Source organism: Clarias gariepinus, chromosome 26 (assembly GCF_024256425.1).
Source record: "Clarias gariepinus isolate MV-2021 ecotype Netherlands chromosome 26, CGAR_prim_01v2, whole genome shotgun sequence".
Lineage (NCBI taxonomy): Eukaryota > Metazoa > Chordata > Actinopteri > Siluriformes > Clariidae > Clarias > Clarias gariepinus.
In genome coordinates, this window is record NC_071125.1 from 9705468 (window position 1) to 9732500 (window position 27033).

At 37.2% G+C, this 27033-nt stretch overlaps 1 protein-coding gene across 1 annotated transcript in view; it reads right to left on the reverse strand.

Moving 5' to 3' along the window:
• The window catches only part of erfl1 (Ets2 repressor factor like 1), a 44426-nt gene that overhangs the window by 7953 nt on the left and 9440 nt on the right, over positions 1-27033 (reverse strand). The window lies entirely within an intron of this gene.

Genomic DNA, 27033 nt, shown 5'->3' on the forward strand with positions numbered 1-27033 from the left:
AAAGGCAGACTGTTGTATTGGGATCAGAAGAATCCTCAAAGCAACAATGAGTGCACAACTGGGGAAATTCATTCTTATTCTGGATGTCGCAATATTATAAAGGTGGTTTTAACATGCTGGGGTGGAAGAAAAAAAAACATCAGTACACGATACCTTTAATGCTAGTCTCTCCCTCACTGCCTCAGTCCTCTCTCTCTCTCTTTCTCTCCCTCTCTCTCTTCCCTCGTCTCTTCTACTACTCTATTTAATTATGCTCTGTGAATTTTGGATCTTCCCTCCAGCATTGAAATGGAACGTGAATTATTAAGGTGTGTTTGTATAAATTATTATTGCTAACTCCAGGCACTTCTCTCTTCCATGCACTCAATGCATCTGTGCACACACACACACACACACACACACACACATACTCCTTCTCTCTCTCGCCTTTAGTTTTAGAACTGTCCAGTTACTTGCTCCTCTCTACTTTCTCTTCTTGCTTTCTGATCTGTTTTTTTTTATTCATCTTCTATTCCTCTTTCACTTTTTTCTTCTGACACACACACGTTTCTTCTCCTTTATACCAATTATCCAATTATTATCGCACTTTCTTCAAGTAATTATCCTGCGATTCTTTTCACTTTGCATACTTTGTTATAAAGTTTTCATATCTTCTATATAAATATATCTAATACAGTACAGTTTCTCATATACGCAGCTTATACACACTGCATTTGTCCAGGCAACTTGATGGTGCAACCCCACACCTCCAGGGTCTGTGAATCAATCCCAAGCTACCAACTGTATGGCGTTTTAACCGTTCTCTCATGGTCTCCTCTGAGTTCTCTACTTTCTTCCTACCTCCCAAAAACATTCCAAATATGGACTAATTAAGGTAAGTTCCCATAGGTGTGAGTGAATGAGTGTGTGGACAGATTTGTCTAGATCAAATTAATAAGGTGTATGAAGAAATTCATTTATATTTTCAGTATTTCAATATATTACTCTAACAATGAATAGAGAAATTAATTGTTATATATAGTACATGCTAATAACTGCTTGGAAAAATGAAGTTTTTGTGTTTTTTTTTTCTGAGCATAATTTGAGACCGATACCTTGAGATTTTGACATTTTCACAATATTATTATCACTCTTATGGTCAGACACTGAAATTACAATGAAAATCTAAATAAAAATCAGGACGATCTACACTGTCTGCCTATGCATACATTTAAAATCAAATATGCTATTTCTTCTTGTCTTTGTTATTACCTACTTCTTAGTTCTTAAGCCAACCATTCAAGAGATTAACCATCATGAGACAAGTTCTAATGATCATGGTAGTCAACATGAAGACAGTTCTATTGGCAGACAGGTGGCTTAGCATATTTGTGTCGGCATTACCAAATTGCTCCTAGTGTGTGAATGAGCGTGTGAATGTTGACTGGAGGTTCTTCCATAATGGGAATAAATACAATGGTCACCATTGGCCTCCACAGACCCTTGTTGGACTACAGAGCTTCCTGGATGGATGGATCACACTTATTATGATATTAGATCATCATAGTGGGAAGCATAGGAAAAATTCCAAAAATATTTTTTTAAAGATTGCAAGGAATTATGGTCATCTCATTGCTCATACTGTACTGTAGCTTTTAAAGCATTTCAGAGCATTTTAGGCATTTTCGTTTTTGTTGTGTTTTTAATAAACATATTGCACACAGAGCTCAGCATTGTGCAGTATAGAGTGACATATTCCTTTTTCAGCACTGATACACATAATTGGGTGTTTTATGGTTGTTTTCTGTTGTTCCTATGACCCCCCCAAAAATGCTCATTTTGAGACTTCTAAATGTTTGCAACGTCGTTCCCATATTCCGCCAGTAGTAAAATTTACACGTTATAAAAATAATGATAACTTTCATTCTACCTGGCATATTTTTAATCGTCATTGACCTATGCAGTGTTGCCGGCACGGACCTTGAGTTTTAAGGGTTAAAACTAATTGGGAATTTTCTCAAACACACCCACCCACCAGCCAGCTCTCCTTTATAATTATGACAGCCGTCAACTGGAAAGTTTGAAGGTTTACACATGCTGCCTCCTAGACGCCTAGAAGAGCAACCAACTGCAAATTTTCAAACTGCCACTCAAGTTCATCACCTTCAGAGGAAAACCCTATGCATCCCATGCATTACACCATTAATATGCACTAAGATAACAAATTAATGACAAATGAGTTTGATTTGAGATATAGGATTTGTCCTATATTTGAACTCACTCAACCACCACACATTTGATTAAACTGTACTTGAACATACAGCATTTAATAGACTCTTTCACAAGTGAAAATGTTGTTATACTTGTACCACCTTGGCCACAGACCTAACACACAACATCTCTCTCTCTCTCTCTCTCTCTCTTTCTCACTCCCACTCAGTAATTTTCCGTTTGATTTCGGAGGTAATGCATTTTTTACAAATCAAAGAGGAAGCCAGTCCACCCCCCACTACTTTTGCCCAATCTCCCTCTCTTACCCCCCCTTCTTTTCCCCCAGGCAGGTGAGGAGATAAAGGAGCCCCCATCATTTCCTTGTTAGTTTTGATTTGGGCAGCACAGGGCTTTCAAGTTCCTCCCATCACCCCCAGAAACATTATAACTATCAGCCCTGGGAATACATCTCCTTACACACTTCTAGATATGGAGATACACAGTGATGTACAACAACAAACACACCAGCACATTGCATGAAAATGCACAGCACAACAACATATAATAAAACAGTATCAATTCTATCTGTGACCGCGGTTTTATTGTGCAAGTCTACACAACATGATGTGTGTCTATTTTTCATGACCAACTATAGGCATGACTGTTAAACAACACGGAGCAATTACTCAAGTATAAATTATTCATCATAAATCAATTACTGTTGATTCACATTTTATTTGAAGCTACCTACGCTATTTAAACAACATAGCACTTCATATAGACTAAAATATGAATGATTATTTGCACATTTTCTGCTTTATGGAGTTCTTATCAAGTCCAAATTCCTGTTAAATTTCTGGCACTTGTGTACTGTAAAGATGCATCAGTAACCATTCTAGATTCCCTAAAACATTCTATTTAGTCATCACATTCTTCGTGATTATTTTTAAACCAGTGCAAACACTGAAAAAAAAGTTGAAAAAGTTTTGGGAAAATGCAAGTGTACAGTTTTTATGGCTTGCACAAAACATTGGTTTGTTGATAAGAAAGTGTCACAAAATACCTAATGGCCAAAAAACAAACAAACAAACAAACAAAAAAATCATACTTAAAAGCAGAATCAAATATTAAGGTTTTATGTGTATTGTGATGTATGTACAGTACAGATATACAGTATGTGGAACTACAAAACTAAATACCTAGTGATCATATCTAATAACATGACATTTTGTGCTATAAATGGATAAAAACAATCAGTTAATAATTAAAAGGAATGATACAACTTTTTTATTAATTTTCATGAATGAAATTGACATTTCTCTACTGCGCATAGAAAATCACATTCTATTTTGATTGTATTGTTGTGACATACATGACCTACTAAGATGTGAGTGTTTTTAAATAATTTAAGAATGTTTGTATTTGTATGGTAAAATAAGAATAGTCTTTATTGTGCAAAAATGACAGACAACGACAACATATAACCTTTTCACGGTGCCATTATATATTTAACACAAATGAAGCCAAAAAGACATGCGTTCAACACTAAGTACCCCCACGATTTAATAGCTTGTTGATCCACCTTTAGCATCAATAACCTGAAGTAATTGTTTCCTCTATGACTTTATCAGTCTGTCATTTCATTGTGGAGGAATTTTGGCTTATTCTTCTTTATTATGTTACTTCAGTTTATTGAGATTTTGGGGAATTTGCATGTGCACAGACCTCTTAAGGTCACGCATGTTTTTTTTAATAAATAAGGTTAAATTGTTAATAAATAATGGCACAGCGAAAAAAGTTACATGTTGTTTGTCTGTAATTTGCCCAATACTATTTATTTTTTTTGTGATGCTCTTGGGCCTATATAGATCTGATGTTTATTCATACTTTATGATCTAACTAATTGTAGTAAAATCGTTTTTTAATTCCCATATATCTAATTAAAAACATATATATGTAATAGAAAAATAATACAAACAGATATAACAAATGTGTTTCCTGGGGAAAAAATCTATTAAGAAGAAGAAAAGGAAAAAGGAAATTTATGACACACAGGGGACACTGTATCTTCTGCAGCATGGTGACATGGAAGGAGAACATCCTTTTGAATGAAAATCTAATAACAAGATACATAATCTAATGCGTCTAGCTTTTAAACGATGGGCAATACAGGAAGCACATTCCTAATATCTGTCCAATCTTTGTGTTGGACTGCACTGTTTCTATGCACCCTCTTTATCTGCAATCCATCAAAATGTAGCATCTCTCTCTCTCTCTCATTCTCTGTCTTTCTCCTCCACTCTTCCTTCCTTCTGCTCCCTCTCACTTTTTATGTATCCCTTTCCCTCTCTTGTCTGCTCTGACACTCCTCTGCACAGCCCCAGGGTCGAAGAACAGAGAGACTGGCTGGTGTGGTGTTTGTTAGTAGTGATGAAGAGAAGGAGTAGGAGGGAGTGAGGGTTTGTGGAGATAGAAGCTGAGGACATGTCAGACAAAATGTGAAAACACAAGTGGAGTTGGCCAGAAATCACAGTACATCATCATTAGGGTATCAACCTGATCTCATGAATTCGTTTGAGCGAGGGTGATGTGGATTTTCTTCAGTTTTATAAAATGAAAGTTGTAAGAAAAACACAACCCATGTTCCTAACTCTAACTCTAACCTTTGTGACTTTTAGTTTGAATTAAATTGCTTGGTATATTACATTTATTTTATTCTTTTTTTTAAAGAAGGAAATTGAACTATGGTGTATGAAGTATTAAAGCTTCAGTGTCATAAAAGTTATCTGATAAGTATTTTTATCATGCGTTCTCAAAGCTTTGTTTCCAAGGCTCTTTAAACAGCATAGCATGTTCTATGTGTTATTGCTAACCAGAATGTGAAGATGTTTTTTTTTTTTACTAATCTTTCAGCGTTTATATAATTATTGTCAGCATCTACCACCAGCAAAAGAGGATTCTCAAAGTTGTACAGGTATTTGTACTCAATTGCATAAAACCCGAGTTCAAAACAAAGAACTACAGGTTGTCCAATAATTTTCTGTCCATAGTTGAAATTCCCACAATCAAGCAATATCATGCATAACACTGGATAAGTTAACATAAGTTCATCATGAGTGGGAAAGACAGCACTGTGGGTGTTTATAAAGATCCGGCAATCACGAGGAATTTTAAATGAATTTACATTTTAATAAATAGTGTTAATATCCCATATCTATCCAACCAAACATCCATCTAGGAACATCTATTGTCCAGCTAAGGATGATGGCAGCCGATGGTGATTATCATTGTATTTTTTCCCATTTTACGATAATAGTGGGAGCTCCTGTCAACATTGACATGTGCATTCACACACTTCAGGCAGATTGGAAACCCCAATTAGCCTAAACTACATGTCTTTGCACTATAGGAGAAAACCAGAGTAATATCCCATATGTATGGATACTTTTAGGACATCCTGTAAACTGACATTGAAATTAAATTTTACTTTTTTTTTCTTTTGAGAAATTCTTCTTCCTGTAGCATTTACTGTAAAGTGTACCTTCCGTAACAGAAGTTTTAAAAAAAGTATATATGTGCTTATATGGAAGCCTTGCCAGTGTGTGTTAACGTAGATACAAACAACCAAAAACAACCAAAAACAACCATAAAAACGTGTGTATCTTTGCTCTTTCTTTGCCTATGTGATGATATATATTACATATTTTTGCTTAGTCATGTTTGTATTGGTTAAAATTAAAGAAAATTCAGTTCATCATATTGCCAATTTTGTGCTTAAAAAAAATGCCAGTCTACACTGCACAATACTGCAAAAAACACCCAAACAAAAAGTGGCTAAAATGCTTAGAGTTTTAGGCGCTACTTTAGACAAACTGGGAGGTATTGGTTTAAATCCCATTGATGAGTAATTTCAAAATTCTAGTTTTCGTGTTCATTGGTGGCACTATCAATGGTACAACCAATGAGCTAATTAAAGATAATTAAAGTCACACCACATGCACCCTTAAAAGTTAAACTTTGTTCTATATCCTTTATTTCTCTGGTGAAGATGTATAGCAAAGCTTTCCTTTAGTCCGTATGGTTGTACTATGCACCTTGAAAGTGTAAAGATACATAGCTTACTACAGGTACAAAAGATCAGGTACCCTTGATGATATCCACCCCAGAGACCGGGAGAAACAAGTCTACAGTTTGGTTTGTTTCTGGGAATGCGTGCCTTTATAGTTAGACCCTAAACTATGACGCAAACTTTTCCAAAGCTGCAGAAAAAGCAAGCTCATTAAAAAAAATAAGAGTGAGTAATTAAATTATAAACTTGACAGTGGAAAGTAAAAGTGAAGTTTTGCGGAGTTGGTGAAAAAGCGAGAGCAAAGCAGAAATGAAACAGGAGCTGATGGAGCGCGTGAGCATGCGGTACCAGTTTCTCTTACAGAACACGGGCCTTAAGATATAAGGAAAAGAAGGGGGGAAGAGGAAGAAAAAGTATCAATCGATAGGGTTAAATTATTCATCGTCATTAATTATCGATCGCTCTCCGCTGCCGGTTCGTCCGCCTTGCGCCCGAGTTGAAAGCGGGGAAAGCGCGCTTTATTAAAACTGGCTCGAGCCTCATTGTTTCATGTCCCGCGGCAAAGAGAAAGCTCGAGCTTGGTTCGACCAGAGTCAGAGAAAAACCTACATACACACGCACACACACACACCCCTCCTCGTTCTATCTTTCCGCGCGGGAGAGCTTTGGGGAGGCTCGTGCGTTGTTCACGGGGCGGCTGTGTCTCGCGCCGATCGATGCGGGATCAATGGCTCGCGCTGACTAATAGCCAGAGAGCGCCTTTGATCTCGCGACTGAGAGATCAAAACCCGCGCGAGAGGAAAGACCGAGAGAGAGGGGAAGCGAAAAGGGGAACAGGCTGCGCCGCGCGAGCGGACCTTAAACTTCACACCCACGCGCACCAACACTCTGTCGTGTCGAGAGGTGACATTACGCTCTTTAACGGCGCTTATTATAGATATGAGTATCACCTGACATACTCCTAGTGCTCATTATCTAGCACTGTGTATATACACTACGCTTCACATGTACAAGTGTTGACAGTTTTTATATAGGGCTTTGAGATTCATCAAATAAATTTTTTTCTACATTCTTATATAAAGCAACTCAACCTTCTTCAACGTGTACATGTGTACAAACCCACACTTATTTTATGCATGCATACAAATATAAAACAAATAAACATATAAACAAACAAACAAACAACAACAACAAAAAAAACATTTCTGCCGGGCTGTTCCAGCAAAACAGAAACACTGGACCTCCTCACTGTAAGGGGCAAGTATTCAGGCCTGTACACTACCTTGATGCTTTCTCCACATCTGTTGTATGTTTTTGCACCACTGAACTCTCAAAAGTGTACTTATTTTTGCAAGGGTGGCTTCATGCACAGCAACCCTAGGATAATAGTAGTCGTAGTCAGAGTAATACTGCTGACAGTGGTTTCCTGCGATGCCTTTCTCAACACCCTTATAAACAGCTGCGTTTTCATTTTCCCCACTAGTTCACAAGCATTTTGGGACAGTGACAATGTGCAACCCTTTATGTAATGAAGTCTTGCCCTTAGAGATCACTTAAGTCACAATTTAAATGCAAATATTTGGGCAACATTTGTCACTACAGCTTGAGGTTTCATTTAATTTTTTTTTTCATATTTATAATATGTCAAGGTGTTTTATAATTTTGAGCAGTACATACACTATTATAAAGTAGCCAATACATAGTCCCAATAATGAATTATTTTGCAACAGTGCTTTTTTTGCTCACTGCTCTGTTAAGGAAAAGGTCATGGGTTCAAGCCTTGGCACTGCCAAGCTGTAACTGCATCACCCTTGCCAAGGTCATGAACCCTCTCTGTTTCAGGCATGTCCTATATCTTGGTTCACCCTCAGCTAGGGCATGTGATAATAGGTGCATTTATTTGGAGAACCTCTAAAACTGCAACTCATAAATGTGCAAACAGGAAAATTTTTGAAAACTTCTAAAATTAATCATATAAACCAGTTAAAAAAATTATGAGCTCCCTGATTCTAGAACTGTTTTCAAAATTGTTTATATCATATATAGTTCTGGAATTTCCGTTTAAACAGGCCCTGATTCTGCCCTTGTGTATCTTTTAAATAGTGATATTGTGTCTAATTAACTAAAATAAATAAAGACTGTGATGTACTTAATTGTATTTAATTCAGTTAAAAACAGCTTTTAACATTATTTACCATTATTTATTTTTGTACAAATTACATATATTGCTGGAGTGGGAAATCTGATTTTAATTGAAATATATTAATACATAAACTGTCACAAATCTTTTCCTCTTGCCATCTCCATCTAAAATCGAGACCAACAAGGCCTGCACAACAGCTTTTATACACGTCACATCCTTTTTGTACTGTATACGCAAATAGAATTGATTAATTGTAATCATGCAATAGCCTACATTTAAGAGTTTGCATGCATTTGAGATGCTACAGACTGCTGTAAAACTGAAAGAAATCATTTTGCGGTTAACAAAATTTTACCAGAAAAAAAGTCAATCTTACCCCAAGTGTACGTGATCAGTGGAGGTCAAGTTAATTACTGGGATTGGCTTCCTGAATTTTAGCATTTTTATTGATTTGTTTGTTTGATTAATTTGAGTAAACTGGATAGGAGAAAAAGAGAGAGAGAGAGAGAGAGAGAGAGACAGAGAGATGTAATGGAAACTGAGATATTAATGTTGTAGGCTATATGAATGTTTTTTTTCACACAGTTACATTCACATTGCCCTCTAACAAGTGCCCTTTTTAAAAGAAATGACATTGCTGGCACCAATTGCTCACAAGCTTTTCTCTTTATCTATCGTTCTCTTCATCTCTACGCCCCCTGGCCAGTGAGTTACTCTATCGCACTCACTTCCCGAATTAACCACTCAAAAAGTCACCACTGACTCAATCAATAACTCATACATAAACTCTGCTATAATCGCTCTACACGCAGGCCTGACAGGCTTTACCTTCTCCTCAGCCCCATCCACACACAGAACTCGTTGGCATTCTAACAAATGCTGACGATTTTGTTGGATTCTGCACGCATTGAGTCATGAAGAAAAGATAGAGCTATCCCCATTACAACGCACACTAACTTCTCATTTGTATTCTTATGAAATTTCATTCATACTACCTTGTTTTTTTTCCCCTTTATGACTCAAGCAGGATGGTCTGGCAGTTGGATAAAGTGTACTATGTTATACTATACATTTCTATACTATACCATACCATACCATACCATACCATACTATACCACACCATACCATACCATACCATACCATCACAACATTCAGGGCGGTTTTGCCTCCAAAATAATGTTATCACAACTATTCTTATTATTCTTATTATTCTTATGATTCGATCCTCTCCTGTCCTATCCTATCCTATCCTATCCTATACTATACTATACTATACTATACTCAGGGCTATATGTATTCAGGGCAGTTTTTTTTTCATCAATTATTCTTAGCATTCTCATACTCCATAGCAAAACAATAATTATTTTATATTATTTCATCATATAGAAGCATTTATTTTTTATGTTGAAGTGTGTATACATTTTTTAGGGTCACTCTGTATATATTTATGTTTCTAGCAAGATATAAAACGCAATATTAATTGTGCTTGTTTCAAGAAAGTATCTTTCTCACTCTCTCTGAATGTGGGTATTTCGTACCTACCATATTAAATAGAAATAACATAAAATAACATGCTAGAGAGAGAGAGAAAGAGAGAGAATTTGAAAATTCCAGGCTCTTTCTTGCAGTCCTCTCTCTCAGGCCTCTCTCTGTCTCTTTTCTAGCGCTTTGATTCTGTGGAGTGGTTTGATCTGTACAAGAGCGAGTTTTGTAAACACATTTCACGATCCTATAGCCAAAGGCAAGGGGAGAGAAGAGCACATATAAATGAGCGAGAGACAGAAAGAGAACAATAGGGGGCATCGCAGAGGAGAGACTGCAAGGGGGGGACACTTAATGAGCGGCTTCAGTGGACTGGTGGGCACACGGACAGAGCAAAATTTTAAAGTAAATAAAAAAATAATGTTCCCCCCATGGACGAGTTGATGAAATCTAATGTAACAGTGGATGTCTCCAGCTGCAAAAGCATGGCTGGCTGCGGCATGTCTGAAGCGACATTTCCCGACATTGACATTGAGAGAGAAAGAGCGATAGATCGATAGAGAGAGAAAGAGAGAGAGGGAGAGAGAGAGAGAGTTAGAGAGAATTGGGTATGGTAGACAAAGCAGATTACAGTGGAAGCAAATAAAGAGAACAGCAGCGGCAAACAGATTCGGCGCGAGCTGAACCAATAAATGTGCGCACTCCGATTCTTTTCTCGCTTGTTTTGCTCCACAGCGGCGTGTGTAGTTCCTAATGCATTTAACTTCGATTGGGAGAGCGGTAATAGGACTAACCCGTTGCCTCCATCGTCTCCTCTCCACGGGATACGCCGAACAAAAGACCTTTAGAGCTACTCTAATACTGACAACTGTAGACGATGAGCTTTAGGCTATTATCAAACTTATACAATTGAATCATACAATCAAAGGCCTACTGCACTCCTACACAGCCACATTTTTGACAAGTTAGAGGATTAGGCATTACCCTAAAACTACAACAACAACAACAAAATGAAGAATAAGGGTATATACATATAACATGAGAGAGAAAGTGGTGGCTCTGTGTCTTTGGTCTTCCAACATCATATATGTTATATGTTGCTTACTTGATGGTGCATGATGTATTCTACATTGGCTACAATATTTTATTAAAATTTTTAGTTGACAAACTTTTATTTATTGGTTAATTATAATTTTTTTGTTTATTTAATAAAAAAAGGAGTGACAGTAAGAGAGAGAGAGATAGAGGTCTTTTTGCTTTTTATTCAGACCTCTTTGTCTCAAGACCTGTTTTCAACATTCACAAATACACTGCAATACCCGCTGGCCTTACACTATTGATTTTTAATTAGATGGGAGAATAATAGGTGAAGGAAGGGAGATGAAAAAAGGAGAGGAGGATGTGGCCAGATTAGGCAAATACACTGATAGATGAATGAATGAATGAATGAATGAAACCAGTATGCTTACCTGGTTCACAGCGCTATTGTTGCAATTAAAGCTGTAATGGATATAAACTATGGGAAGCAGTGAAATGCCAGCGAGTGGTCTTTTGGATTTTGTTGTGTGGTTATTTTAACACTGGGGTTTTTATTGGGTAGTTAAATAGATCAGAGAATATCAGTAGGGTTCCATATATATTTAAAAAATCAATCACATTCTTGATTTAGTAACAAGTGGACTATTAATTACAGCCATTCAAGAACACGATTTCACGAAAACCAAGACTTGAGTTTCCCAGTAGCTTTCAGTACGATCAAGCGTCCTAGGAATTCTAAGGATATAATCATACCATGCAGACAGATATTGATGAATGACAACATCTCGCCTATATATTCACTCAAATTCAGTTCAGTTTGCAGCTAATTTACACATCAAAGTCTATTGGATTTCAAGTGTACAGGTTCAAAAGTTTAATTCAGAACTGTACAAAACTATACACAGACTTTCAAATGAGCTTTTAAGCATTCTTTTGCATTTTTAGAATTAATTCAAGCCTTCAGTGAACACGACATATCATCTAAAAGAACTTCCTCTGTTCATCCTTAAGCTTTTCTTGCCCTATCTACTCTCTACACACACACATCAACCATATGCTAATAACTCAAGCAAATCTACATCCACTTAACCCTTCTCTCTCTTTTTTTCGCACCTTTTCCTCCCTCCCTTACTCTGTCTGCCATAATGATGGTGATTAAGTGTAGAATTACTCCAGAGGGCTTAAGCAGTGACTGCCCTGACCCAAACTCAACACACACTATCAATCTTGCAGCTGCCTCGCCTTGGCTATCTTGCTGCCTTGTGTCTCCTGCTGTCTTTAGTTTTTATCTCGCTTGTTATCTCTGTCTATCGTCTCTATCGTCTTCATCCTCTTATCGGTCCCATACTTTTCTAGCCTAGGTTATTTTTACCTTAATGTTATCGTGCTTTAGGATACTGTAGGTCTGCGCTCCACTCCACTTGCCTTTCCCTGTAATTTGTCTTCATCCCGTGCACAACTTTGTCTTTGGAAGAATACAATGTAAATCAGAGTAAAACTTTATTTAAAAGAAATCAAGGATTTATAAAGACACTTAAAAGATATGTTGGTTATTTCCTATTTAAGTCTGGCTCCTTTCTAGTTTATTCCGCATGTCCTCCCACTGAATATTTAATTATTATTATTATTATTATTATTATTATTATTATATAATAACCTTAATATCTATAGTAGTTCTTTTATTGTTACTATTATTTACTAACTCTTCTGTGCTTACTATGATTTCTTCTTAAAATAAAGGTATTTGGGATTCTGCTGTGTATTTCCCTACACAAATCAGTTAAGACGCAATCCAAAAAAACGTGACACAAATATAATCAGATACACTACAAGTCAAAAGTTTACACACACCTACTAATTCCATGTTCTTTCCTGATTTTTATTTCTTGAAACAATGCTAAAGGCGTCCAAAATATGCAATAATCTCCTTTGCATAGCTGATATTAAGACGTGTCTGCTACTTATGCCCTGTAAAGCCTTCATAACGGATCTTATCTGAAGTACTGTTTTTTAATCTGTGATTTTTAAGGCTGGTAACTCTAATTTAACTTCTCCTCTGGAGCAAAGATAATATTTGGTCTTGCTTTCCTGGGATGGAGACAGTTTCATCACGGTGCTTGATGGGTTTTACAAATGCACTTGACGATACAGTTTTCGCAAGAACTATTCCAGAACTGTTGACCTTCGTGTTTTAAAGTAAGAACTGACTGCTGCTGTTATTGTTACTTAATTGCATAATGCCACATAGTTTAAAAAAAAAAAACTATAACGTAGATGTACATTCTATAATGTAAAAAATAAATCCTTATTTTTGACTGGTACTGTCTATAGTCGCTGTCATTTTAACTTGACCTGATTTCACAATGACGGCAGTGATCCAGTCATGGTGTTCCTCTAGACTTTATTCATCTGATGTAACAGTCTGCTTAAACAATTGAGGAAAACCAGAAAAAAATGACTAACGTGACCTAACATGCACTTATAACGGTATCACCATGACGTCATTTAAGAGCTTCGCACGTGACTATCACCAGTGCGCGCGTTTTTTTAAACGGTGTGGGAGAATGATAAAGGACAACCACGACCTATAACTCCAACTCTTGATCCCTAACGATGTGCAGTCGTTGTATTCGACAAGTTTAAAGTCGTTAAAGCGTTTTGCAGTGGTAATTGGATTGAAGAGCTCGTTGAGCCTGAGCGTGTTAATCTCTTTTGGAACCACGAGTTGAGAGTTCCCATACAAATTGCCACTGACAACGTGAGAGAGGAAAAGGAAATAAGTCTCACCAACTACAAATCCAGTTTCCAACACGTGAGCGCGGTGCACGTCACTTTTTTTCTTTTTCTTTTTTTTTTGTCCATGAAGAATTGCATTGATGAGAATTAAACACATATTTGTCGTGTGTTAATGAATCTTCTAAAACAAATGTACACGTGATAGTCAAGTGTGCATCTGAAACGTGTAACAGTACTCCCTCTATCCGCTGTTATCTGGATGCCCTCTCAGTGTCCGGCCAACTCGAGACCTCATTTCCACTCGTGCACAGCCCTGAACCCCGCCAGCGCGAGCCCACCTCTGCGCGTGTCAAATCGAATCTCTACCCAGGCGCCTAACTGCACGCGCCGTGTCCGCGCCATAACACGCCGCGTGCGCCGGGAGTGCGCGATGACGGATTACGGAATTAGACGAATAATGACACCTGACACTTCTGTTACCGCTCCCTGAGCTCCCACCGCCAGCGCTAAATAAAGAGCAGAGATGGGAAAATACAGACAGACACACTTGAAGAGAAACAGGAGAGAGGGATGGATGGATGGAGAAAAGGAGAACGGGTGCACGCGCGAATAGAGATTTGGAGAAAGGAAACGCGAGGCGGAGTACACAAACATACAAATACGTCACCGTAGGATCGTGCTGATAAATGAAAGCCACTGTTTTTTTTTCATGTCTTTTTGGAATTTTTGCATGTATCTTCAAATCCAATCAAGGCCCTGTTTTATTAATGTCACTCCAGCACGCCTGTGACATGACATACAGTGAGTGCATGCACCATTTGTGACAGCAACAGGCCCTAGCCTACAGAAAAAGTGCTTCCAAAATGCATCCAAATAAAAAGTATTTTCATGCATTGAAATAAAATGCATTCTTAAATACATTATTAAATGCAACTATTTATTTTTTTTAAGTTTATGCTTAAACTAGTAAATTCAGAATAAAAATTAGAATGGTTGCATTTCATATTAAGCTTTATTTAAACCAATAAATTCAGAATAAAAATTAGAATGGGTATATTTTATATTAAGCTTTAGATATTTACAGGGCACTAGCAAGTACTTGTTGATGGGTAATGTTTGTAGAAATACAGTAGTTAAAAGGTTAAAGCTGATCAGCTTTAATGTAATCAGTGATATTATTATTACAGTGTTACAGGTTGAAGCTCACGGACAGGTCTGTCTGTCTTTCTGTACAGCCTGACTAATAAAAAGAAATAAAATCATGTAAGGTTAAGCCTGTTCATGGTAAGTTGTATTCCTTTCGTCATCACCCAAATACACTTCCTGTTTGGTAATCTAAGAGTGAATGACAGAAAAGAAATTTGAAAAAGTAGATCGGATAAAAATTACGTTTTGTCTTAAAGCGGCTCAAGTGGAGCCGAATGGAGATTCTCAAGTACGTTAAAATTCACTTATCAGTGGTTGATTTAGTTCACACCCACAGTTTAACAAATGCAAAGTACGCGGTCAAAACATGCGGTTTATAATCTGGCATATAACTGCCCTTCACTCAAAATTTTTATTTCATTTTTGGTGCAGATTTAACTTCAGGCAAATACCTAAGAATTGGAAAAGTTTCTTTAAATTCTATATAGCCATATAGCCAGTTTTTCATGATGCTGTGACAAATTCTGTCTGGACAGACAGACAAACATTCTGAGATATTTTTCTGTCTTTTAATGTGTGAAACATAAAGATATTATTGAAATAGTGAGTTTTAACCAATTGTACAGACAAAACCATTCCATTAATCATATTGATTGGAGCTCAGTGGTAGCTTTCTCGTCTACTATGCGGAAGGCCTGGGTTTGATTCCCAGCCACTGGATGCAGTGCCAGTTCCAAGGCCAGATAAAATGGAAGGGTTGCCTCAGGAAGTGCATCTGGCACAACACCAGTGCCAAGTTGTGTACAGGTCGGATGGTCCGCTCTGGCGACCCCTTGACGGGAGGGCATAAAAGACCTTATGTTGAGTTTTATTTACTGAACAACAGAAGTGCAACCCTAAGCAAGTGCCTTCTCTTTTTATAAAAGGCACATTAATTTTTGTACACTTTATATATAACTACTTCAGCAAAAACATACTATTTCAAAAAGTTACTAGCTTAACATAATAAATGTATTTATCGATTAAATAAAAAGAAATAACACAACTGTGTTTACTGAACTGAAAGCAGAAAGTTGATTAGTTATTAAAATTACATTTAGGCATTTGGCAGACGCTAGTATCCAGAGCGACTTACAAAAGTGCTTTTTATTTCATACTCTACAATATAAGCCTGTTAATTTTATCCTAACACCTTTTTAACACTGTGACCCTTTTAACAGACTAGTAATTACACAGCTTATTACAAAAAAGAATATTGAAAATATACACTACAGTCACAGATCATTACACAGTCCAAAGTGTTAATCCTTAAGGCAAGCATGCAGTACTAAACTACACCTCGGTAAATAGTTGCTGTGTTGAATCTGGTGTGTTACTCACAGTATAGTAGCGAACCCTGTAGTAGTGTAGTATAATTTATTAGATTCATCTGTATATTATATGATATGTAATTTTTTTTATCATCATTGATGCTAATGCAGCTTTAAAAGTTATTTATTACTTATTTCTTAGCTAAAATCAAAATGAGTTTTAAATTAAAATGAATGGTTTACCCACCGCCTAGTATCAGGTATGTTAGGAAAGTAATAAAATAAATTGTTAAAATAGGGTGCCTAAATAGATGCTGAATTAAATTTTAAAACAATGAACCGCAAAGTATTACCATGTATTGCAGCATTATAATAACATCTACAGGGCAACTGTTGTTGGTAAGATATATATATGTGTAACCTGTGCTTATGTATGCAGAGGTTATAATTAAAGCATATTCATAGAATTAATTTTAAGTATCAGACTTGGTACATCACAGGTGGGCAAAAACATAATTTAGTCATCAACAATCCAGACAGACAGAACAAGGCAAATGCTAAGCACTAAAAACTAGCGCAATACTAATGACACAAGATGCTAAGTAGGTTGTGTCCAATAACCTGAAAAAGCTGTAGTAAATGCTGATAAACATTTAAAACCTATGTGAAAAAATTACTTTTTCTTATTTACTTATCCATCGTCTATACCGGTTTATCCTGTATACAGGGTCACGGGGGCCTGGAGGGCACGAGGCATGGAACACCCTGAATAGGGATGCCAATCCATCGCTCACACACCCCTGTAATAAGTTGCCTTTATGCTTGAAGTGGTGGCAAAAAAATTATGCCTGGTGTTTTATTGTATGTGTGCAATGGAAAAGCTTTGATGCATATGCAAGACATCAAGTCACAATTCACTGGGCTGTAAACCGTTTATATAATTGGATTTGAAGTGATAATCATTCACATGCCATATATGCACCCATAATGCTTTTGCTGCAGGGTGGTAATAGACATGTATCTAATGTGTAGTTGTGATCTAACAGCAAGGGACCTAGACTGTTTCCCCTAAGAACAATAGCCTATAATATTGAAGAGTGTATTGTGTAATGGAATCTGTACTCTCTAATGTTTTGGCTTTGCTGTTTGTGCACATAGGGCAGTAGATTATGACTTTGAATGCCCTGTCAAAGCAAAGAAGAACAGGGGTACCTCAGTGGCAAGGGCTCTGGACTACTGATCAGGAGATTATGAGTTTGCATTTTGGTATCAATCTGTCACTGTTTGACCACTTAGCCAAGTCCTTGTTGTCTCTATTTAATGGAAAGTAAATTTGAGTAAAACATTCTTCCAAATGTAAATGCAAACATCTGGGGTTGCACCCAGATATCAAATTTTCCTTGTGTATTTCCTAATGACTCTCACATCTTTTCAGACATCAGACATTCCCACTTCTCCAGGTCCATAAATGGCCCATCTCTGTTGGCCCACACTCCAAAATGTTTGACCGTGTCAATTGACCGAGTCGATTGTGAGAACACTGAGCGAGGACACCCTGAATTAGACAGTCCAGGCACGGTACTGTACGGCACTGTACATATGTACTGTCATATGTACTCTTATACACACTCATTCAATCTTAATGGCAATTTACACTGTCAATCCATCTACATTCATGTGTCCAGAAAACATGGATGAAACCCGCGAGAAAAGGTAAGAAGATGCACAATCTTATATAGAGAGTAACCCTGAAGTAGACCCTGAAGTAGACTTCACTTAGCAGATTTATCGACCTAAAAATTTTGGATCTAAATTGAAAAATGCATACATTTATAACTTATAAATAGCAGTTTGTCCCTATTAAGCAAGTCAAAAGTGCCGGTAGCAACAACAACCCCTTTAAGATACCATGAGGAAGAGCTTTTGAGAGCAGCCAGACTCGAAAGGTAACCTATCCTCATTTTGGTGATACAGAAAATGTGACCAATGTATAAAAGGCTTGTGTTTCAGTAAAAGCTTTCATGATCACTTCTGCTCTGGGAAAATAGAACAGTGCAAATGTTGAGTAGACCTAAAAAAGGGTCTTTATGAGGAGCTGCAATAAAGTGTAATCACACACAAAAGTCAAGAGGTAAAGAACACACTAGCAAGAACTAATGATAAAAGCACTAGTTATAGAACAAAGGACTTTAGACCTGAACAGTGTTTTTTTCTGTCTATCTATTTATCTATTTATCTATCTGGAAAGATAGTGCCGAACCATATACTTTGTGGAAGAACTATGGTTGGAAAAAACACATTTGAATGGAGATCACTTAAACACTTGGTCAAATTGCATTGTAAAAAATGAACAGTTATAGCTATGTTTAATAGTGACAGTAAGACCATTGATGAGATGGTGATGATGAGATGGAATCACAGGATTGGGACGAAATAGCTGTGTGGCCAAAAGAAAACCATTTGTTAGAAAAAAAAAACTTACATTTGCTAGGGAGCTTAAAGATTGGACTTTGGAGCAATGGAAAAGTCCAGATACAGTAGACGATATTTCAGAGTGATGGGTGCATCAGGGTAAGAAGCACCCATCATGCATAGTGGCCACTGTACAAGCCTCTGAACTGGAGTTGCTTCAGTTGGTCAATGTTATGTGGCAATAAAATGAAGTACTGAACCACCTGAATGTACAGAATGACCAGGTTATCACATTAATGGAGTTTTCCTTTCCTGATGGCACAGACATACTCCACGTCTTAGATTATGAAAGAATGGTTCATATATAATTGAACACATTTGTTTATGGTTCAAGAAGATAATTTAAGGATGGTATGGTTCTGTTTGAGTGATTCAGGGAAGTTGTCCAAGCGCCCTCACCAGACGCATGGCCTTGGAGTGTTTAGCGGGCTATTTACATGCAGAATATGAATGAAATTTGACTATTTGATCAAATTGTGAAGTATATAATGGCCTATATGTTAAACCTTTATTTGGCACGTATACATTTCAGCACAGTGAAAATCTTTCTTTGCATATTCCAGCTTGGGGTCAGAGCACAGGGCTAGCCATGATAGAGCACCCCAGTGCTATATCATGACAGTGTTAGGACCTTGCTCAAGGGCCTACAATGGCAGCCTGGTGGAGCTAGAGCTTGAACCACTGACCCTCTGATCGGTAACCCAGAGCCTTAAGCACAGAGAAAATCGCTTACTGCCCAAGTGCAAAGAAAAGGAACAGTTTAGAACTTGTTATTTTCATTATGGAATTAAATTTTTAACCTGCTGAGCTACAGTACCACTGTGCTACTCAGTAGGCAGTGTTTGCACTGTTTGGAACTAATAAGCTTAAAACATCGTATATTTCCTCTGTTTTTCAAAATGCTTTTGTCAACTCTGTTTTTGCAGTTAGAGCTTTCATACCCACTGAAACTTTTTTTTGGTTTGTTAGAGAGAGAGAGAGAGAGTACAAGAGACAGGGACAGAGAGACAGAGAAAGAAGGAAATATTGACAAAGCCTAGATATACACATACGTCATCCACTGTAGCCTGCCTGTGTTTTGTATTTTATAGCTACACTCTTTACTGGCGGAACAAGGTGACAGGCACTTTCCTTCAACAGAATATATGGCCCTTCTCTTGCTCCCTCTGCCTCTCCCTCTTTTCCTGTGTGTTCTGTCTCTCCCTCCTCTATGTCACTGTCACCTCCTTTTTCTTCCCTGCTGTTTAGCTCTCCTTTTTTCTTTTTTATTGTTGTCATCTGTTCCCTTGCCATGTTTCTTATCTTTTGCTGGTTATCTTTATGTCACTTGCCTTAATGCACCTTCATTCTATCTTCTGGATCGACAAGCCTTGCCTTCCATCTTCCTCTGGACCCTAAAAAAAAGTACCAAACTGTCCTATCTTGGTTGCTGGAATGTTAACATCAGGTACTGTATGTATTTAGTACGCTTCATTAGAGAGGGTTATACTGTATATACATAAACCAATCCTGCACACAGAACCTTCAGAGGGTTCCTCCAAAGGGACATTTAAAGAATCTACATGAAGTCTATAATTAAACTATTTGTTCCTAAGAATGTATTGACAAAATGCATATCATTTTTAACATTGATGGTCTACAAATTTATCACTAAATTATACCTTTTCGTGTAACTGGGATGGTCCACAAAATGGTTCAAAGACACCCACATGTCTTTTGATAACATTTCATTTAATATTTAATTCCAATATCCTGTTATAATAACCTCCGCTCTTCTGGGGAGACTTTCCATCACATGCTGGAGCATGGCTGTAGAGATTTGCCCATTCAGCCCCAGCAACATTGCTGACATCGGGCAAGGCAGCCTGGCTTGTAACCAGTGCTCCAGTTCACCTTAAAGGTGTTGGGTTGGGTAGAGGTCAGGGCTCTATGGAGGCCACTCCAGGTCTTTCACACCGATTTCTAGTGAAAGAAAAGTGTAATACTCCGTCATACAAAGACAATCTATACTTCAGATTTGTGGCAACGGTTTCGAGAAGGTATACATATGGGTGTACTCTACTGTGTACTCTCTAAGACTGACCCCTTAAAATCACGTAAAATAACGTAGCCTAAATGACAATTCAATGTAAAATACATTACGCTGTGGTGCACTAAAGTTGCCAATGCTTACTGCCCAAGTGCAAAAAAAAGAAACAGTTTATAACTTTTTATTTTCATAATGGAATTTAATTTTCATCCAGGATTTAGTGCATCTTAGATCTGTGCAATTTTTGTGCCAGGTTCAAATAGATTCTCTGCTTACACTGTATCTCTCATATAAGCTGGAATTTTCCCCTCTTTTGCTTCCACTTTTACTGTTTTTGCCTTCCTGCACACAGTACACACTTCTTTCTGCAGTGTCGGAAAAACGAGCCCCCAGTGTCGGAATCAATTAGTAGAGTGCGGCCGTTCCTTGACGGAGGTAAATATTAAACTGCACTAGGCACCAGTAGAGAAAGCGAGAGAGAGAGAGAGAGAAAGCAAGAGAGAGCCCTCCGTTCCTAATCCACCGCATCGATCAGCCGGGGATGAGGGTAATATATTATTTTGACAAGATACGATCCTCCGATGCACACCACTGTCCCTGGCGATCGATTCCTTTTTTCCTCCCTTTTCTTCTTTTCTCCCCTCAGCAAGGGACATTGCGTGCATGCCACGTTTTGGTGTCAGTCTCTCTCTCTCTCTCTTTTTCTCTCTCTCTCCTTCTGTGTCTCGCTGTGTGCACGTCTGCGTTACGTTAGCTCGGGAATAGAATCGAGAAATAATCATCCAAGTTATTGAACAGGACCTTTTAATGTGTCCAAAATTATATCAGACATCACTGACTATTATACACTGAGGTGACATGAGGGATGGCATAAAATTGAGGGTTAGGCCGCTCTCTTCCACTTCTTTGATGAGCTTCCTTCTTTCTTGTTTCTTTGTTTGAATACCAATTTCCTGAACCATACAATTTTTCCCCCCAATTTTCCAATCATCTGCTGTCTCTGTCTTCTTGTGCCTAGTCTCTCTAAAATATTCCTAATTGGCTTTTTGCATGCTCGGTACCCGGGTTATGTAAAAAGCTTCTATTTCTTCAAGACCAAACTTAATTAATTTAGAAGAGAAGAAGGTGACCAAAGATTGATAGCTAATTATCAGCAAGGTTTCTGTATCTCACTGCATCTCACCGTGAACACTGCATGCATCGCACTCACCGTAAATGAGTTTTTTTAGAACTAGTATCCTCTAGAACTGCTCCATCTAAATATCTTTCATTTTTTGCTTAAGCTTCGATTGACTATGATTTTCTGTACGCGCGGATAAATAGAACTGTACATTTTGTTACATGTACATGTACACGATGTGTTCCTGTCTCCTCTCCGTCTCACTTTTCACTTTCACTATTTTTTATTCTGCCATTTTCTGCCACTTTGGTCACAGAGAGGAATCAGTAATGCAGTCGCTCCCTTATGCAGCCCCCTGCTGCGTCGAGCGAGTGGTTTGGCCTGTGAGACAGGACCAGAAGAAGGGGGAGCTGAGGGGTCAAGGTGAGCTCTAATACACTATTGATCCTACCCAATTGAAAACCTGATGGAAATTTTGCCCCCCCACCCCACCCCTCTACTGTTTTCAGTCCCCCTTGTTCCTTCTAGATTGTCTTTGCCTTTTTCTTATTTGTCTCTTATGTCTCCCCTGTGTAGATCTTCTTTAGAGTAGTGCCAACCCCCCCATTTTTTTTTCTTTTTACAAATTATATCCTACTTATAAAATGCCTTTGAGGTCTCTCTCTCCGTCCCTCTTTGGTCTCTATAACCCCCCTCTTTTGCAACCCCTTTTTGCATCCATTCTTTTTAAGTCTAATCTGTGCGTCCATCGCTGATGTTTTGCCAGCTCCTCTCTCTCCCCCTACCGGTCCAACATTTTCTCTCCTGATGTCTCGGCTTCCTTTTTGATTCCTGATGTTCTTTTTCCACTCAGAGTCATTTTATATTGATTTAGGATACAGCTCGAGAGCGTGTGTGTACTTGAGAGGTAGTGCACCGGTGTCCTCACTTACACGCACACAGTAAGTGGAGCAACTGCTATGGTAGTGTATTAAATGCCACAGTGGGTTTGGCCTCAGGACTGCACAGTTATCCTTCGGCAGGAGTTGCCAGTCAATAGTGCTTCATCTTGGTCACCAATCAGGCACACTCCACTCAATCTGTGGTAGCACTTATGTATTCTTTCAGAGTTTGCGACATTTACCATTGAAAAGGACCACATGGTAAATACACACCACTGAGAGCCTGACAGGACTACACTATGAAAAATGCTGTGAAGCGAAGAAAACAAACATTTTTACAACTGAAGAAATTGTAATCTAGCAAAACTTTTTAAATTTGCTATTAAGTGTTTAATTAAATTAACATATAATATCCTTAACTGATCATCACCATAATCAAAAGGCAGCACACAGTGTGTATGTGTGTATAATAATGGTACTTTGTAAGTACATCTCTCTCTCTCTCTCTCGCTCTTGTTTTTCTCTCTCGCTCTGTTTGTGTTTGATTTATGTTCTGTTGTGTACAAGTCAATCAGTAATGCTATCACAACCACAATCTCCCAGTACAATCAGAAGCATTACACCTGCACTGGGGCCTTGTGTTGCCCGGTGGCCTGCGATACACATCTGGAGCATCACAGACCAAAAACAAGCACAAAGAAGAGGGATAGGGAGAAATCTTATCATTTGGGCGAAATCAAGCTTGGACTGTGTTTATGTGCCTTTTTTTTTACTTTTACATTGTCCTGTGTTTGATTTGATTTTCCCCTTATTTATACAATCCGAATAGATAAATCCAGAAATCCAGAAATCCATAAAACACTGAAAGGTTAAAAAACAAACTGTACACCAATAGAAAAAAAAAAGCTATAGATGATAATATGAAATAAAATACAATGTTTAACTCCCACCCCCCCCCCCAAAAAAAACCTGTTCATATTAGATATATACAACCTATTGCAATGAGGTTTGTATAACTTGTATGAAAATGTGCATCATTAAGATGACTTGTTGCATATGGAGTTAGCAGTGCAACTGTATTTATGATGGTATACTATTTAATTATATAATATTTAGTTATATAATATATACTATATATATTACCCCTATTTTGTTCCAGTTTCATCCAGTCTCACTATATATATATATATATATATATATATATATATATATATATATATATATAGTCCTGCAAATATAATCAGTTATATCATAATTGATTTATTATTTGGATTTAATTCCATTAAAGCCACATAAATATAATAAAAGTATGAAAATGTGGAGGAGGACATTAAAATAGGAACATCAGCCCTAACCCTTTGAGACCCAAATGTCCCACATTCTCATATAGAATTTCATAACTACTACTACTACTACTACACACACACACACACACACACACACACACACATATTTGGTATAATTCTTTTGCCAAACTTCAAAAACTTCTGTTTGAAGACATTGATTAAATTCATATTTATGATCTAAACTGATAGGGAGAGTGTTTGGTCTGACGTTTGCTCAAGAATTAAACAATAACCTTTCTGCTAATTAAATACAACATTAAAGAGACAATGCCTTGTCCACATCACAAAGGATAAGGCCTTAATAGTCACCATCACATATATATTTTTTTATCTTTTAAGACATCAAATTCAAAGAGGAAGGGTGTAAAACTAATAATAATGAGTTAAATTGGTTGAGTGCTAAACACAAATTACTTTACTTCTGTCATTTTATATCCTTGCATTAAGGTGTATAACTTATTATTCATATTATACACATACCTATATAGACCTACATATACCTTGATAAACCTATAACCATGAAGAACCTAGTTTCATAAAAACTCTGAAAATCTAAACAAATTAAGATCTGAACTAATAGGGAGAGTGTTTGGGCTGACGTTTGCTCAAAAATTTAACAATAACCTTTGTGCTGAACAACATTCTGCGAGTTTACACTACTTGTGATGAGTACTGTTTTGCACGTACACACACACACACACACACATACACTCCTTAATTGCTCGTAAATCCAACTAATGACTGACCTGTTGACTGACACGGACATGTTTACTTAATCTCTGCTCTTGTAAATACACACTTTGTTGTAGCAAAGCCAGCAGACATACTGCATTCATCTGTCTATCTTTTTTATCACCGTCTTGTTCTTTTACAATTTCCTTAATTTTTCTTTCCTATATCTCACCCTGTATCACAGTGTCTGGTTAACTGATGGTACTATACATTTTTTACCCAAATCTCTCTCATTTTATCGTCTGAGTCCAAAGTCATCACTGTGTGTGTATGTGTGTGTGTGTGTGTGTGTGTGTGTGTGTGTGCGTGTGTGTGTGTGCATGTGTGTGTATGTGTATATATGTGATTGGATAAATGCTGCAGTCGTGATGCATGGTCACTCATGGACTGTTCTATTAGCACATAGTCAGCCAGACTCTGTCTTTGCCTCCTAAGTGCTTCCTGTCATGCCGGTGCAACTAATCTCAATCGAATTACATTGAGTTTATATTTTGACTAAGACAGAGGACGAGAGTCTTCGTCTGCTTTCATGGCTTTCGTGTGTCTTTATGTTGCCCATGCCGTTTTCTTTAGGTCTGCTCCTAACCATGAGGGCTTATTTGAGGATATTTGCCTCAAGATGTAAGCTTGTGCACACACATGCACACACACACACACACACACAGACAGATACAACGGTGTGTGTATTCTAATTGTACGCATGTGCGTTATAGTGGTCACTTTAAAAACAACTTTAAATATGCCAATATTATATTTCCACCTTAAATCTTACTTGAATACTAAAATATTAACCTTAAACAAACTTGTGTAGTGTTCTACATAGAGCATATTAAATCAAATATTTACAAATAATTTAACTCATTCATTTATTAAAAAAATTAAACAAAATGTAGGATTATTATTTGTCAATTATAAATTATGTGCATATGAGCCTATATGTGCGGCAGATGACAATTGTGTGTTGCATGAGACTAAAATAAATCAACTAATGCAATTGTTGCAATATTACTGTACTTAAAAATGATAAATTTATTAACAAAACCTTCTCTTTGCATTTAGAAACTCCTGTGCTAAGATATTTGCATGTTAAAATAACAATTACAATAATGACCAGAGGGTATACTACTATATATTACTAAGTAGATTCTAATAATAATAATAAGAATAATAATAAAAATCCTTTAAAGTCTGCACATTATTTTATAGAAGGTATTTTTTTAATATGTCATTTCACATCCCTGTTTTCTCCAAATCTCTATTTTCCCTGCATCTCCAAATCTCCATATCTCATGTGTGACATCTTGTTTCCAAAGAGTCACAGGGATTTGTTAAATTGGTCCCCATCGATCAACTGACCTTTTCTTATTTGCTGTCTCCTAGCTACTCTCCACATGACCAAAAAAGCTAGATCAGGAGATAGGTGCATATGAATATGTGTTTTTGTGTGTATGCTATATTGTAGTTATTTATTGTGTAAAGAGAAAGTTAAGAAAATATGTGGAAAAAAAGAATGCGACCGGGGGAGTAAATATATTTTTGATGTGTAAGGATAACTAACTTTTGTTTACTCCATAATTGCTGCAGCACTGGTGTTACACAGTGTGCGCATGACTGTGTAGCCATTAGGACACCAAGGTCTCGACCTCTGTAGTTTCAGAATACTATTTTCTTTTACTTCTCGCAGAGCCTATATTCAGTTGTCAAATTCAGTATGGAAATAGTAACGTCCTGATCCTAATGCGGTGGCAGAATGTAGTCTACTTGCATTTCAAGACTACCCAATCATTAGGGATGAATCGCCCTCAACTGACCTCAGAGCAGCTAAGAAAAAACACTTTAGCTTAGACATCAGACTTAATGTTGAGCTCCTAAGAAATTATATACTTAACATCTTGCTCAGAGGGGTGCAACACACATAGTTATGTGAAAACATGCAATATAGATGTCAGCCTACTAGATGCCATATTTCATGTGTGTTTTTTTTAGTAATTAGTGATAAGAAACAAGAAAAAAAGCAAGGCAAGCTCATGCACAAAGAAAAAGGAAGAGAGATAAATCTACACCAAAATATTCAACTGTTTAATAGCATTAAATAGTCTAACCTTAGTTAAAGTAGTTTATAGAACTATAAAAGTATAAAATAAATGAGATTAGAAATCTGCATCTAGTTTAGAACACATCCTTGCATTATGTTATATAATAACAATAAAAAGAGTCTCATAGACCACATCATAATTTTGATCCTGGTTATAGGCTTGACTGCGAGTGTAGTACTGTTAATGTCGATAATTATCCATTATTCATCAGAAATTTCTGAGCTGAACACTGAATTAACTAAT